The sequence below is a fragment of the Cetorhinus maximus genome, chromosome 7 (genome assembly GCF_964194155.1).
Source record: "Cetorhinus maximus chromosome 7, sCetMax3.hap1.1, whole genome shotgun sequence".
NCBI lineage: Eukaryota > Metazoa > Chordata > Chondrichthyes > Lamniformes > Cetorhinidae > Cetorhinus > Cetorhinus maximus.
The window spans coordinates 62,075,520-62,090,125 of NC_135885.1; the positions used below are offsets into that span (position 1 = coordinate 62,075,520).

The 14,606-nt window shown below is 44.0% G+C and overlaps 1 protein-coding gene across 2 annotated transcripts in view; it reads right to left on the minus strand.

Moving 5' to 3' along the window:
* LOC144682828 (PC3-like endoprotease variant B) overlaps positions 1–14,606 on the minus strand; it is an 898,333-nt gene that overhangs the window by 531,456 nt on the left and 352,271 nt on the right. The window lies entirely within an intron of this gene.

The window sequence follows — 14,606 nt, forward strand, 5'->3', positions numbered from 1 at the left end:
TGAGGAACGTTTGAGGACTCTGGGTCTATACTCGATGGAGTTTAGAAGGATGAGGGGGAATCTGATTGAAACTTACAGAATACCGAAAGGCCTGGATAGAGTGGATGTGGGGAAGATGTTTCCATTAGTAGGAGAGACTAGGACCCGAGGGCACAGCCTCAGAGTAAAGGGAAGACCTTTTAGAACAGAGATGAGGAGAAACTTCTTTGGCCAGAGAGTGGTGAATCTATGGAATTCATTGCCACAGAAGGCAGTGGAGGCCAGATCATTGAGTGTATTTAAGACCAAGATAGATAGGTTCTTGATTGGTAAGGAGATCAAAGGTTATGGGGAGAAGGCGGGAGAATGGGGCTGAGAAACTTATCGGTCATGATTGAATGGAGGAGCAGACTCGATGAGCCAAATGGCCAAATTTCTGCTCCTATGTCTTATTGGCTCACTGTGGCTTTTCAGCAGTGTGTGCAGGAGCCCAGCTGCCCCTTCTTCCAGAGGGTGCTGCACCTCCCTCTGCGCAGCCAGCAGCCTCAGTCGCTCTCTTCTCCATTGTCTTCACTCTCTGTAAGCCACGAGGCATACAGCTAGTTCACCAGGCTTCGTGATTCTGATGTACTCCTACTGCAGGATGAGAGAGAAGAATGTGTGGGTTCGCTTGGGTGTACTAAGAACCTGTCTTGGTTAAGTCTGAAGGCCCCTTAACACATTCTGGAGAGTGTTGGCAATCGTTTAGATGGCCAGAGATTAGTGCGCTGCATGGCTGCCCAAAACCCCCCCCCCTTCCTCCACCCCACTCCACCTGACCGATTGGCCACAGCTTTGCCCACTGGACTGCATGCTGTGCTCTCAGCTCAGGTGCAGGCATTCTCCTAACCTGTGCTGCAAGGCTGTGCTGTTAGCTTGAACCATGGGGGAGACTGGTCCAAACCAGGATAATGATATTGCAAGGGGCTGTGAGCACTCCGCCAGTGACTGCTCCATGGCCAGCTTTAGCCAACGTGCCCAGTAATCCAACCGTTCTGCAGTCCACTAAAACACTCATTAGTTTGCAGTCTGTGCCCAAGGGGTGAAAAGGTCTGGGGCACTTGGTGGCACTGTGATGCCTCTGCATTGCTTGAGTGGGCAGAGAAGCTAGAGGCCTGACCCCAGTCATATCAATGTGGCTGCACCGAAACTGTCTCAGCTGCAGAGCAATGGTCACGTTATACAAGGTGTCCCTAATGTGTGGCCGCTTCCCTCACCCACCCCCACCCCACATGTGCTTGTGCACAATCTTCAACCGCAAGGCAGCCTTTGTTCTCCACGCCCCTCAATTCGCCCGAACCGCAAGGCAGCCTTTGCGCACCCCCACCCCACCCCCCACAACCACAACGTGCCTCAACCTTGAAGTCCAACAGGCATCCTCACGAGCGCACTGTAGCGTTACTGTTCACTCTCTTCAGAGTCCCCCTCAAAGTGCTGTCCGCCAAGTACACGCCTTTTATATGCTGTTGTGAAACATGTCGGCATGCAATCATGTCGAGACAGGCGGACGATCCAGCGGGGAGGGATGAGTCTGGTATGCTAGCCTTATAATAATATGCAGATGTATTACAGTGAGGTTCCCGACGTCCGAAGGCAGGAAATATGGCTGACATCGATGACCTGAGCAGTCGACCGCAAACCACTTTCACGCCCTCGTGAAACTGATTTTCGGCCTCCTCGCCATATTGTCAGCTCACGCTACCGAAGATGCCCAACGGCAGCAGGTACAGACAATTCCACTCCTTCTTTCAAAAAGTTCACTGAATAAAGATGCATTAATACAGGGTATTAGTAGGAAGTGCATGTCTTTCCCATTGCATGGAGTAAATTTAAATTGTGCTCTGATGAAGGGGCCTTGTGTGGTTGGTATTGGTTCTGAATTCCCCATTAAAAATGTCAATTTTATATTGGGAAATGCAATAGCAGGCAGTGTAGTTCTTCCACAACCTGGGACAGGGTGCCAGTTCCGAAATTGTTCCTCTGAGTAAAAACAAGGGGCCTATTTGTGATTCAGTTGAGCCAAGAATTGACAACAAAAAATACTGATGTATCCACCTCAGTAATAGGCAGTAGAAAGGCTATACAAGGGCCTAAGGAATTGCGAAGTGAAGTATTTCAATGGGAAAGACTGAGGCTTCAAAGTGACCTTAAAGGGTTAATGACAACTGACAAGAAACCAAAAGTGCTGGCCAGTGTTGAGACACAGGATACAGCATCAGGAATCCAGGTAAGTGGACCGTTAACAAAATGCCTTTTAAAACCCCGGAATGATTGGAATGATGTGTTTTGTGACTTGTATGGAAGACTCAAAGTATTGGGAAAAAAAAGTTAAGAATACGAACATACAAACAAGGAGCAGGAGTAGGCCACTCAGCCCCTCAAGCCTGGTCCACCATTTAATAAGGTCATGGCTGATCTGATAGTAATGTGAAATCTGCATCCCACCTACCCTGATAGCCTAGCACCCCCTTGCTTACCAAGAATCTATCCACCTCTGCCTTAAAAATATTCAAAGACTCTGCTTCCACCACCTTTTCCGGAAGGCAGCTCCAAAGACTCATCTCTATTTTAAATGAGCGACTCCTTATTTTTAAACACTGGCCCCTAGTCTAGATTTTTCCACGAGAGGAAACATCTCTCCGTATTCACCCTGTCAAGACCCCTCAGGATCTTATATGTTTCAATCAAGTCACCTCTTACTCTTCTAAACTCCAGCAGATACAAGCCTAGTCTGTCCAACCTTTCCTCATAAGACAACCCACCCATTCCAGATAATAGTCTGGTAAACCTTCTAGAATGGGGAAGCAGTTGATCTCGCTCGAAAATAATTAAATGAGACCTGTTCAGAATAGGAATCAGCAGAAAATGAGAGATCTTAAAGTGTTCAAAGATCAAGCTGAGCACGAATACCAAATCCTTTGTGTGATGATAAAAAGCATCTCAGTAACATCGTTGAAACAGCGATAAGAGATTTTGATCAGGGGTGAGTTGTTGGCACACAAAGAAGCCATCTTGAATTTGTTGACCCAAAAGGAGAGCTGTTGGATGTTTATATCCTACTATTCCTACTTGTCACATGTACTTGCTTTTGTTTGGGTTAAGCCTTTTTAACTTTATAATATGATGTATAATTGTGAGAAATGAAATGGTTACCTGTATAATATGTAATAAGCTATTTGTTTTTTTCAAAGCCATTGGGAACTACAAGTCCTCACATTCCCCAGGACTCGCTGCACATGGACAAATCGGGAGCAGGCTGAGCACGCACAGTTCAGCATTAAGAGATCTTCAGGTTGAGGACAAGTGCCCCATGTGCCTATGTGGGGAAAAAAAGCACGAAAACATGATCATGGTACTCAGGAGTTGGGTGCCATAATGAGAGGAGTCCCAGGACAGGGCACAGGGAGAGGTCCCAGATAGAGAGAGAGAGAGAGAGAGTGAGAGAGAGAGAGATTCTAGTTTCTTAAAACCATAACTCTTTATTTACAGCAAGTATTTACACATTTGAACCTCTAATGAGTTTGGAACTTCTCCCCCTTGCAGGTCTCTCCTACTTCTCAGTTATGTGAGCTGACATCATTACATCAGCATCATGGATGCTTCTGAAGTTAACCCTTTACTCTACATCTCCCACTAAATCTTTATCCCCATCACATTTACATCCTCCTACATCTCGCCCCAAAGTCTCAGACTTCACAGGGTTAGTCTCTGAGGTGCTTTGACCAATCTCCCTGATCTAGTTCTGATTTCCTTTTGAAGTCGAGGATATTCCTTACTCACACTTCTATAGGTGTGAGTATTCTTCTCCTGGGTAGCTGTAGAACTTGTGGTAAGTCTTTCTTCTTCTTCATCAGGAACTGAGTAGTAAACTAAAGTTTCTATTACCTTTCTCTCCAAGGTTATTAAGGTGCTGAGGTTCCTCCTTACGATAGCCTGGTCTGTTTGAACCCTGTACAATCTTAGTTGTGGAGTTTTTTCAATGATTGTGCCTTCCTTTTATACTCTCTCCCTGGACTTCAGCACTGGTAACTCACGTGCTCTATGCCTGTGATTAAAGTTCCGAGCCTGGTTGCTTCTCTGTTCTTCATCATACTGTTTTACCCTCTCGTGGTTGTTTATGGTGATATTGGATTTGAATTTTTGAGCAAAAATGGAGCTGTGTTCTCAATCTTCTACCCATGAGTAACTCTGATGGTGAGAAACCATTTTGTAATGGTGAAGTTTGATTACTCGGAAATGCTAGATTAAGGTCTTTGTTTTTCTTCAATAAATCTTTGGTGGTTTATATACCTCGCTTAGCTTCTCCAGTGGCTTGAGGTGAACTGGTTACATGAACAAAGCCACATTCATTTGAGAAACTGTGGAATAGCTAATGAGCAAATTGCAGCCCATTGTCAGACACTATGATATCCGGGATGCCATGTGTTGCATAAATTCTCTTGAGGGATTGGATCACTGCTTCTGCTGTGAAACCATGCAACCTGTTTACTTCAATCCATGAGTAGTAACCAATGATAACATTGAAAGCTTTCTCCCTAAATTCAAAGAGATCCATTCCCAGGTGCTCCCACGGTCTTGAAGGAAAAGTAGAAGGTAATAGTGGTTTATTTTGTTCTTGGCTGTTTACAGCACAAGTAAGACAGTTAGAAATAATTTATTCTATAGACTGAATAATTCCTAACCACCAGACTGATTTCTAGGCTTTCACATGCCATTTTGCTGTCCTTCGATGACCTTTGAAGAATATCAGGCTGAAGTGCTCTCAGTAAGATTATTCTCTCGTTGAAGACCAGTGAGTCGTCAATGACTGTGAGGTGCTTGCGCTGTCCAAAGTACTGACATAGTATTGGATTAATGGGGATATAGTCTGGCTATCCTTCCAGACAATATTCTGGGATATGGAGACATTCTTTGCTTCATTGTTGGTCTTGTTTTATTTCCTGCAACTTTTTTGCAGTAGTTCATAAGTGCTGAGTGATTAAGGATGTAATGCTTTAACCTCATCGAGGAAGTGTAAGTCCTCTTGTTTAGTTCCTTCTGATCATATTGTGATAAGGTGTCTGCCGTTATTTGATACTTCCCTTGCACATAATCTGTGATGGAGTCATATCTCATCAATGTTCATCTGAAATGCTAAATTCTGGGTGGCATTTGTGCAATTTCTTTCATGTGCATAAGGGTGTCTAGTGGCTTATGGTCTGCTTCCATTTTCAATAGCAATTCCATAACATAGTCTGAAAATTTTTTGCACATTAGTGCCAATGCTTCTTTTCCTATCATGGTGTATCATTGTTCTGTTTCTGTCAGTAACCTAGGGGCACAGTAGACTGGTCTACGCTTGCTGTCTCTCTGAACTTGAAATAAATCTGCCCCCATATCCGTAGATGATGCATCTGTTGCTACTACTGTCAATAATTCTGGGTAGTAATGTGCCAAGATTTCAGAAGAAATTAAAAGATGTTTAATCCTTTCAAAATCATTTGCTGGTCCACATTCCAGATGCACTGTTGACCCTCACTCAATCGTCTCCATCGGACCTCCCCTCCTTGGCAAAAAAAATACACGATTTTATTTCCTGAGTTCCATTTGCCTTGCAATCTACACTGCTTTCATTAGTGTTAAATCCTCGCTTCTTTGTAAGAGATCTGATAATGCTTCATCTAGGACCCTGACCAAGGTTCTGTTGCATATCAGCTCATCCTTTAAGAGTCCATAATCACAGTTCCCTGCCAGCCAATACAGATCACTGATGAATGAATCTGTGCTTTCGCCTGGTCTTTGCTTTCCTTTATTAAATTTAGCCCTCTCTATTATTAAACTCCAACTGACACTGAACTAAGAGCTGAAAGCTTGCAGGACTTCTTCATCAGAAGTTTAAGTCTCATCAATCCCCTGCCTTGTTATCATGTCATCAGCACTAGATCCTACTGCATAAAAGTAGTGTACTGACCTGGTCTTTTTGATCTTTGTGTGTAATCCTGAAGCAGTTCTGTACATTGTAAACCCTTTTTTCCAGTTGTCCCAGATCTGGGCCTATTGCAAGCCTTCTGCACTCCATAATTTTTCTTTGAGTGGTAATGTGGATTCCACTCTTCTGTGAGCCATAGAATTCTTCCTGCTTCTGTGCTGCTGCTTGCTGCTTTGGGCCTGTGCTTAGTGCTGTCCAGTCTCGGAGTCTGTGTTTCAGCTTGCATCTGCTGCTCCCGTGATGTTCTAACATTTTGGAAAGTCGTGATTTTTTTTTATCCTTCCTTCCCTTGAGGATTTTTTTTCTTGCCAGCACTGTATCTCCTTTTCAAGGTTTACTGGGTCCTTTACTTGCTGTCACCATGTTTTATTGTGCTGTCGGGGTTCAGATGGGGGTTTTGGGGATTGTTTAGACTCCCAAAGTATGCTACTCACTCACATCTGTAGTTTCTTAAAGCCCTTGCTTTTTATTTACAGCAAGTATTTATACATTTGGATGTCTACATGAGGTTGGAGCTTCTCCCCCTTACAGATCTCGTTTACTTCTCGTCATATGATCTGACATCATTATTACATCAGTATCATGTATGCTTCTGATGTTAACCCTTTACTCTACAGAAACCACCAGGAGGAACCACTAGGGAGAGGAACCACTGGGGAGAGGAGCAAAGAAAAAGGCTCCCAGAAGTACAAATGCTGCAGTTGACAGGCTCAGAGTAGTGAGGGCTCAGGATAAGCTCTGGGGTGCTGAAAAGGCGGCAGAAGTTTGGTGAGTCTATGCTGAGGGCCGTTGGGGAAAAGGTAACCCTTTGGAGCTGTGGTGTTCTGCTCAGCGTGGTCAAAGAGCTGAAGTTGTGCCTGTGAGTTGGAGTTGGAGTGCAGACTCAAGAATCCAGGGGAATGGAGTCTTGGGAGATGAGATTGAAACCCTGGGAGGTGAACAGTTGATGCAGAAATTTGAGTCGGAGTGGCTTTGAGGGAATTCAGGGATTAGAGCCGGGGTTTCCTAGCCCCAGCGCAGTGGATCCCGCTGCAGTGGATGCTGCGAGCCAGCCAAAAATCCATTGGCCTCGGCAGCACCAGTAAACCCAACGGTGGGTGGCACGGTAAATCCCCCCACTGGCAGGCCGGAAAATTCTGCTGTAGATCTTCAAAAGTGAAAAATTTGGAATCCTTCGTGAGGGGACAGGGTTTAAATGAAATTGTGTAACTCACAGTGGATACTGATGTGTGGGTGGGTTGCTGAGAAATTTGTGGGCTCTGTCTGGTTGCATCTGCCATTTATTCTACGGTGTAATGTGTTTAACCACAGTTTGCCTGTTAATTTACATGTACCTCATGTTAACTCTGAATGTTAGCGTATAAGATAGATATTGTAAATTGGTTTATTTTTCTGATTGTGTTTAGTAAATCTTATTTTGTTTGGTCAAAAGCTATAGAATCTTGTAGCTTTATTTTCTTAATAAGCACCTGGGATCTCAAACTTTGTCCACTTTAAATAATAAGTTATTGGTCCCTAACCGGATTATACATTGGGGGGGTCTGGTCCAGGATGATATTGTATCAACTTTTTTTCACAGTCGTTCATGGGATGTGGGTGTCACTAGCTCGGCCAGCATTTATTGCCCATCCCTAATTGCCCTCAAGTTGGTGGTGGTGACGGGCCATCTTGAACCGCTGCCGTCAATGTGTTGTAGGAACACCCACAGTGCTATTAGGGGGAGGGTGTTCTAGGATTTTGACCCAGCGACAGTGGAGGAACAGCAATATATTTCAAAGTCAGAATGTGAGTGACTTAGAGGGGAACTTGCAGGTGGTGGTGTTCCCAAAAAACTGCTGCCCTTGTCCTTCTACATGGTAGAGGTCATGGGTTTGGCAGGTGCTGTCCAGGGAGCCTTGGTGAGTTGCTGCAATGCATCTTGTAGACGGTACACACTGCTGTCACTGTGTCAGTGCTGGAGGGAGTGAAAATATATTGTGGTCAATGAAATGTCAATCAAGCAGGCTGCTTTTTCTTGGATGGTGTCGAACTTCTTGAGTATTGTTGGAGCTGCACTCATCCAAGCAAGTGGAGAGTATTCCATCACACTCCTGACATGTATCTTGTAGATGATGGAAAGGCTTTGGGGAGTCAGGGGGTGAGGTACTCTCTGCATAATGACCAATCTCTGACCTGCTCTTGTAGCCACAGTATTTGTATGGCGGGTGCAGTTGAGTTTCTGGTCAATGGTAACCCTCTCAGTATGTTGACAGTGAGGATTCAGCCATGGTAATCCCATTGAAGATCAAAGGGTGGTGGTTAGATTCTCTCTTGTTGGAGATGGTCATTGCCTGGCACTTGAGTGGCATGAATGTTCGTTGCCACATATCAGCCCAAGCTTGAATGTTGTCCAGCTCTTGCTGCATGTGGATATGGACTGCTTCAATATCTGAGTTGCTGCAAATAGTGCTGAACATTGTGCAATCATCAGTGAACATCCCCGCTTCGGACCTTATGATGGAAGGAAGGTCATTGATGAAGCAGCTGAAGATGGTTAGGCCTGGGACACTACCCTGAGGAACACCTGCAGTGATTTCCTGGGACTAAGATGATTGACCTCCAACAACCACAACCATCTTCCTTTGTGCTAGTTTTGACTCCAACCAGCAGAGAGTTTTCCCATTGACTCCAGTTTTGCTAGGGTTCCTTGATGCCAGGCTAGGTTAAATATTGCCTTGATGCCAAGTCAGTCACTCTCACCTCACCACTTGACTTCAGCCCTTTTATCCACCTTTGGACCAAGGCTGTAATGAGGTCAGGAGCTAAATGATTCTGCTGGAACCCAAAGTGAGCGTAAGTGGAAGGTTATTGTCAAGTACGTCCCACTTGATAACAATGTCGACGACACTTTCCATCACTTTGCTGATGATCAAGAATAGACTGATGAGATGGTAATTGGCAGGGTCAGATTTGTTCTGCTTTTTGTGGCCAGGACAGACCTGGGCAATTTTCTACATTGCCGGGTGGATGCCAGTGTTGTAGCTGTACTGGAACAGCTTGGCTAGGGGCGTGGCTAATTCTGGAGCACAAGTCTACTATTGCTGGAATATCGTCAGGGCCCATAGCCTTTGCAGTATCCAGTGCCTTCAGCCATTTCTTGCTATCATGTGGAGTGAATTGAGTCGGCTGAAGACTGGCATCTGTGATTCTGGGGACCTCCAGAGGAAGCCAAGATGGATCATCCACTCGGCACTTTTGGTTGAAGATGGCTGCAAATGCTTTGCCTTTTGTACTGATGTGCTGGTCTCCCCCATCCTCCATCATTGAGGATAGGCATATTTGTGGAGCCTCCTCCTCCGGTTAGTTGTTTATTGGTCCACCACCATTCACAACTGGATGTGGCAGGACTGCAGAGCTTAGAACTGATCCTTTGGTTGTGGGATTGCTTAGCTCTGACTATCGCATGCTGCTTCTTTTGTTCGGCATGCAAGCAGTCCTGTGTTGTAACTTCACCAGGTTGACCCCTCATTTTTAGGTATGCCTGATCCTGCTCTTGGCATACCCTCCTGCACTCTTCAATGAACCAGAGTTGATCCCCCGGTTTGATGGTAATAGTAGAGTGGGGGATATGCCGAGCCATGAGTTGACAGATTGTAGTTGTATAAAATTCTACTGCTGCTGATGGCCCACAGCACGTGGATGCCCCATTTTGAGTTACTAGATCTATTCAAAACCTATCCCAATTAGCATGGTGGCCACACAATATGATGGAATGTATCCTCAATGTGAAAATGGGACTTAGTCTCCAAAAGGACTGTGCAATGGTCACTCCTACCAATACTGTCATGAACAGATGCATCTGTGACAGGCGAGGACGAGGTTCAGTAGTTTTTTTTCCCTTTTGTTGGTTCCCTTGCCACCTGCTGAAGACCCAGTCTAGCAGCCATGTCATTTAGGACTTGGCCAGCTCGGTCAGTAGTGGTGCTACTGAGCCCATCTTGGTGATGAACATTGAAGTCCCCCACCCAGAGTAGATTTTGCGCCCTTACCACCTCAGTACTGATTCATCAGCCGAGGAGGGACAGCCAGTGGTAACCAGCAGGAGGTTTCCTTGCCCATGTCTGACCTGATACCATGAGACTTCATGGAGTCCACAGTTGATGTTGAAGGCTCCTAGGGTAACTATCTCCTGACACTATACCACTGTGCCACCACCTCTCGTGGGTCTGTCCTGTTGGTGGGTCAGGACATATACAGGGATTGTGATGGCGGTGTTTGGGATATGGTCTGTAGGGTATGAATCCAAGAGTATGACTATGGCAGGCTGTGCTTGACTGGTCTGTGGGACAGCTCTCCTAATTTTGGCACAATCCCCCAGATGTTAGTCAGGAGAACTTAGCAGAAATGACAGGGTTGGTTGTGCCGTTGTCATTCCCTGTCCTGAACAGCTGCCCCCGCACCCCGCTCCCACCCTGCACCCCGCTCCCACCCTGCACCCCGCTCCCCCCCTCCCCACACCCCACCCCACCCCCCCACACCCATGACCAACCTGACCTGACCAGAGCCCTCCAGGCCTGACCCAAACCCCCGCTCCCTCCCAGGCTCAACCCAAACTCCCCCCAGGACTGACCTGAATCCACCAACCACCCCATCCCCCAACCTCCCCAAATCCTGCCCACTTACCTAATACACTTACCTTCTCCCCAGCTTGTCAAAGTGGCTGGACCTTGAAACTTACGGGTTTACAGCAGCTAGTGTCATAAAAAAGGGGGCACGGCTTACCTATCTTCAACGGAGTTCTCCTCAACAGTAGGCTCGGGAACCTGCTGCACTATACAGATCTCGCCCGGCCTGAGTTAGAAGACCCGGTGAGATAGGAATGGCTTCATTTTAAGCTAAGGAACTAGGAGCGGAGTGGCAATCTGATTCAATTGCCACTCTACCAGAAGTTACAGACCAACAATTCAGTCTTCAAGTAGTGTGCCAACCATTAACATTAGTTGTATTAAAATCTTTCTCTTTGCATGTATAGAGCTTTAGTCTTTTTTTTTCATTGTTTCTTTCTTTCATTTTGATTTCCTTTTATTGGCTTGCTCTGCTTCTGTGATTTCACACTTCAGCAAAGACACAATGTTTCTTGGTTCTTCTTGTTAAACATTAACAAACGTGGCTGTAGATTCTTGGGGACGAGGTAACAGATTTCAAATGTGATCATTAAACTTGGCAAAATACCTTCACACCACATGAGAGAAATGCAAGCTGCATCGAAATCCAAATTTTTGGCTTCCAATCAAAAGTTTGAAAGCTGCACAGTAGAACACATTTATCAGCTCTGAAGACAAAGCTGACTCTGCGAGGACTCAGTGTAGATAACTGGCCACTAGAGAATCAGAATTTTACTTAAAGATCTAAACTGAGTTAAACGTGTCTACAGTCTAATTGAATTTATTTTGGGGTCTAAAGTATTGTGAGTGACTCAGATGTTAGCATTTCATAATCCTATTTTCAGTAATGTTTTATGCATTACAACACTGACACTTTTACTATTTCGCTATAAATCAGAAGAGGGAAATTTCTGCAATTTGAAAGGATGCTGTTGCTATGGTTTGCAAATGCCTTATCATGTCTGTACACGGGGCTGATCGGCAACACCATGAGGTCATCCCCATAGGTGACAGCATCAGGCTCCTGGGATTTAATTTTACATGCAGTTGAAGAAAGAAAATGTGGCAGCCATTAGAGTCTCAGCAACTTCCAGTGAATACCAGTCTTCCCGAGTCGGTCAACTTTTAAAATATTTTCACACCATTCTGATGTTGAAACAATCTTTAATTTTACAGTGATAAGGCTTCTAATAATGTCACATGTACCTTTGTAGCTGTAAATTAACCATACACTACCATAGTAGGTAATAACCAGCTACTGTATCCGTTTGCCCTGTCATTCTTTCTTCTCTCCTATTCTCTCTTCTATGTTTGTGTAAATTTTACTTTCCAACTTTATAATCCATTTCAATATTTTTAAAAGAAAAAAAAAACTTGCATCTATTTAGCACCTCAGGGTCCCAAACTGCTTTGCAGCCAATTTAGTACTTTTGAAAACTGGGTTTGGGGCGGAGACGGGGGGTGGGGGGAGGGCTGTGGTGGTGGAAATGTGTGTGTGTGTGGGAGGTGGTGGTGCAGTGGTGAAGTTACTGGACTAGTAATCCAGGGGTCCAGGCTAATGCTCTGGGGTCACAGGTTCAAATTCCACCATGGCAGCTTGTGAAATTTAAATTCAATTAATTTTTAAAAATCTGTAATTTGAAAGCTAGTCTCAGCAATGTTGATTATCACTGCTGGAAAAACTCATCGGGTTCACAAATGTCCTTTAGGGAAGGAAATCTACCATCCTTACCTGGTCTGGCCTATGTGACTCCAGACCCACAGCAATATGTTGGACTCTTAACTGGTCTCAAGAACAATTAGGGATGGCCTTGCCTCTGATGCCCACATCGCACATAGCCATTGTTGTAATATTGGAAATGTGGCAGCCAATTTGTACACAGTAAACTCCCAGAAAGAGCAATATGCCTTTCTGTTAAAAATATAAATTTAGATACATTTTCCTTTTGTTTGATCTGATTATTTGAGGCCCTGCTGTATATTTTAGATAAAGCGCCCAGATCAGAACAAATTTGACTTAGAAATGGTTTTCGGTCAAACAGCCTCCTTTTCTTCCAAGCAAGGCCTAATACTTAGAGGATTCATACTATCATATATCTATGGCAATCAAGCCAATCCCCTTCATGATGGCAGCAGCATACTTGTACCCGGATGTGATAACTCAGCTATGAGCAATCAAAAGTTATAACCAACATTGTAAAAGTTTACATTACAGCAGAATTACAGTATGCTACAACGCAAACTTGTTACGGCATCCAAAAAGGCAAATTGCAACACAGCATTTGATCTGAGTCTGCCTAGTTACTCCCTGGAGTAGAAACATTGTTGTTTTAAGTAAATTAGACAGGTGGGATATATCACATTTAATGGAGATTTTTTTATTCTGTGGTAACAAGGAGTGTTGTAAATCATATGATTGAGCTGAGTCAATACAAACTTATGAAAGGGAAATCGTGTTTACTAGCAAGGTAGATAAGGGGAAACCAGGAGATGTCGTATATTTGGATTTTCAAAAAACATTCACCAATTTGCCACAAGAAAGGCTGCTACATAAAATTAGGACTTATGAGATTAGGAATAATAAATTAACGTGGACTGAGGATTGGTTTATGAACAGAAAAAAGAAAAAACTGGTCATTTTTGGATTGGCAAGCTGTAATGAGTGGGGTACCACAAGGTCCAGTGCTTGGGCCTCAGGTATTTAAAATCTATGTCAATGACTTAGAGGGAATCGAGTGAAATTTATCCAAGTTTGCTGATGATACAAAGTTAGGTGGGAAAACAAGCCATGAGGAGGACACAAAGAGACTGTAACAGGTTGTGGACATATTAAGTGAGTGGGCAACGACATGGCAGATAGAATGTAGTTTGGGAAAGTGCGATGTTATCTACTTGATAAGAAAAATAGTAAAGCAGAATGTTTTTAAATGAGAAGAGGCTGGAAAATGTTCATTTTCAGAGGGACCTAGGAATGCAAATGGTATGTTAGATTTTATTCCAAAGGGAATGGAGCATAGGAGTAAAAAAGCCTTACTACAATCGTATCGGGCCTTGGTGAGGCCACACCTGAACTACTATACACATTTTTGCTCTCCTTACCTAAGGAAGGATATACTTGCCTTAGAGGAAATGCAACAAAGGTTCACAAGATAGTTGTTGAGTCTATTCCAGACATGGATCAATAGATTTTTGGATTCTAAGGGAATCAAGGGATAGTGAAGGAAGATGGAGTTTAAGTAGAAGATCAGCCATGATCTTATTGAATGGTAAGCATACTTAAAGGGTTGAATGGCCTACTCCCACTTCTAATTCTTATGTTCTTAAATTCAATAGAGGAAAGCAGAATTAGCGAGTTAATTTTCTCTTTATGCTCTTTTTATTGCCTCGGTTAATATGTTTATATTAATTACCTGATGATGTCCTTTTAAAATGATGGGCATAATAGATATATAAAACTAGCACAGGCAGACAATTCGGGCATCTGTGTTAACCAGGGCATTAAAAATAGCACACGAAAGAAATGAAACCCAGAAACACACGGCATAAGCTACATATCCCAAGAAAATTCAGTAGCACTGCAGTTAAGATGCTCATGTCACAGTTCAGTGACTGCGGTTTCTCAGTCCTAGCCCTGGCTGACAATTGAACTTCAAATATGTGCGATATGAGCTTTGCCAGCAACCAGCTGGATTGCTCGGTGGGACATTCCACCTCAAGGAAGAGTAACAAGTAATTTGCATACTATGGAAAGAGAGTCTACCTTAATGAGGTACAGAATAACACAGGAATAGGGGCTTGTGGCCCTTCCCCACACTCTCTGACACTGGTTACGCAGGAAGTGAATTTTCATTAGGGGAAAATAGGTTTAAGATAAAACTCAAGGAAAATCGAAATGAAGTGTACATTAGTGGCAGAAAGTAAATTTAGCAGTTTAACTAAACAAGGCAATATTTTATTGATTATAAGATCAGAAGAAA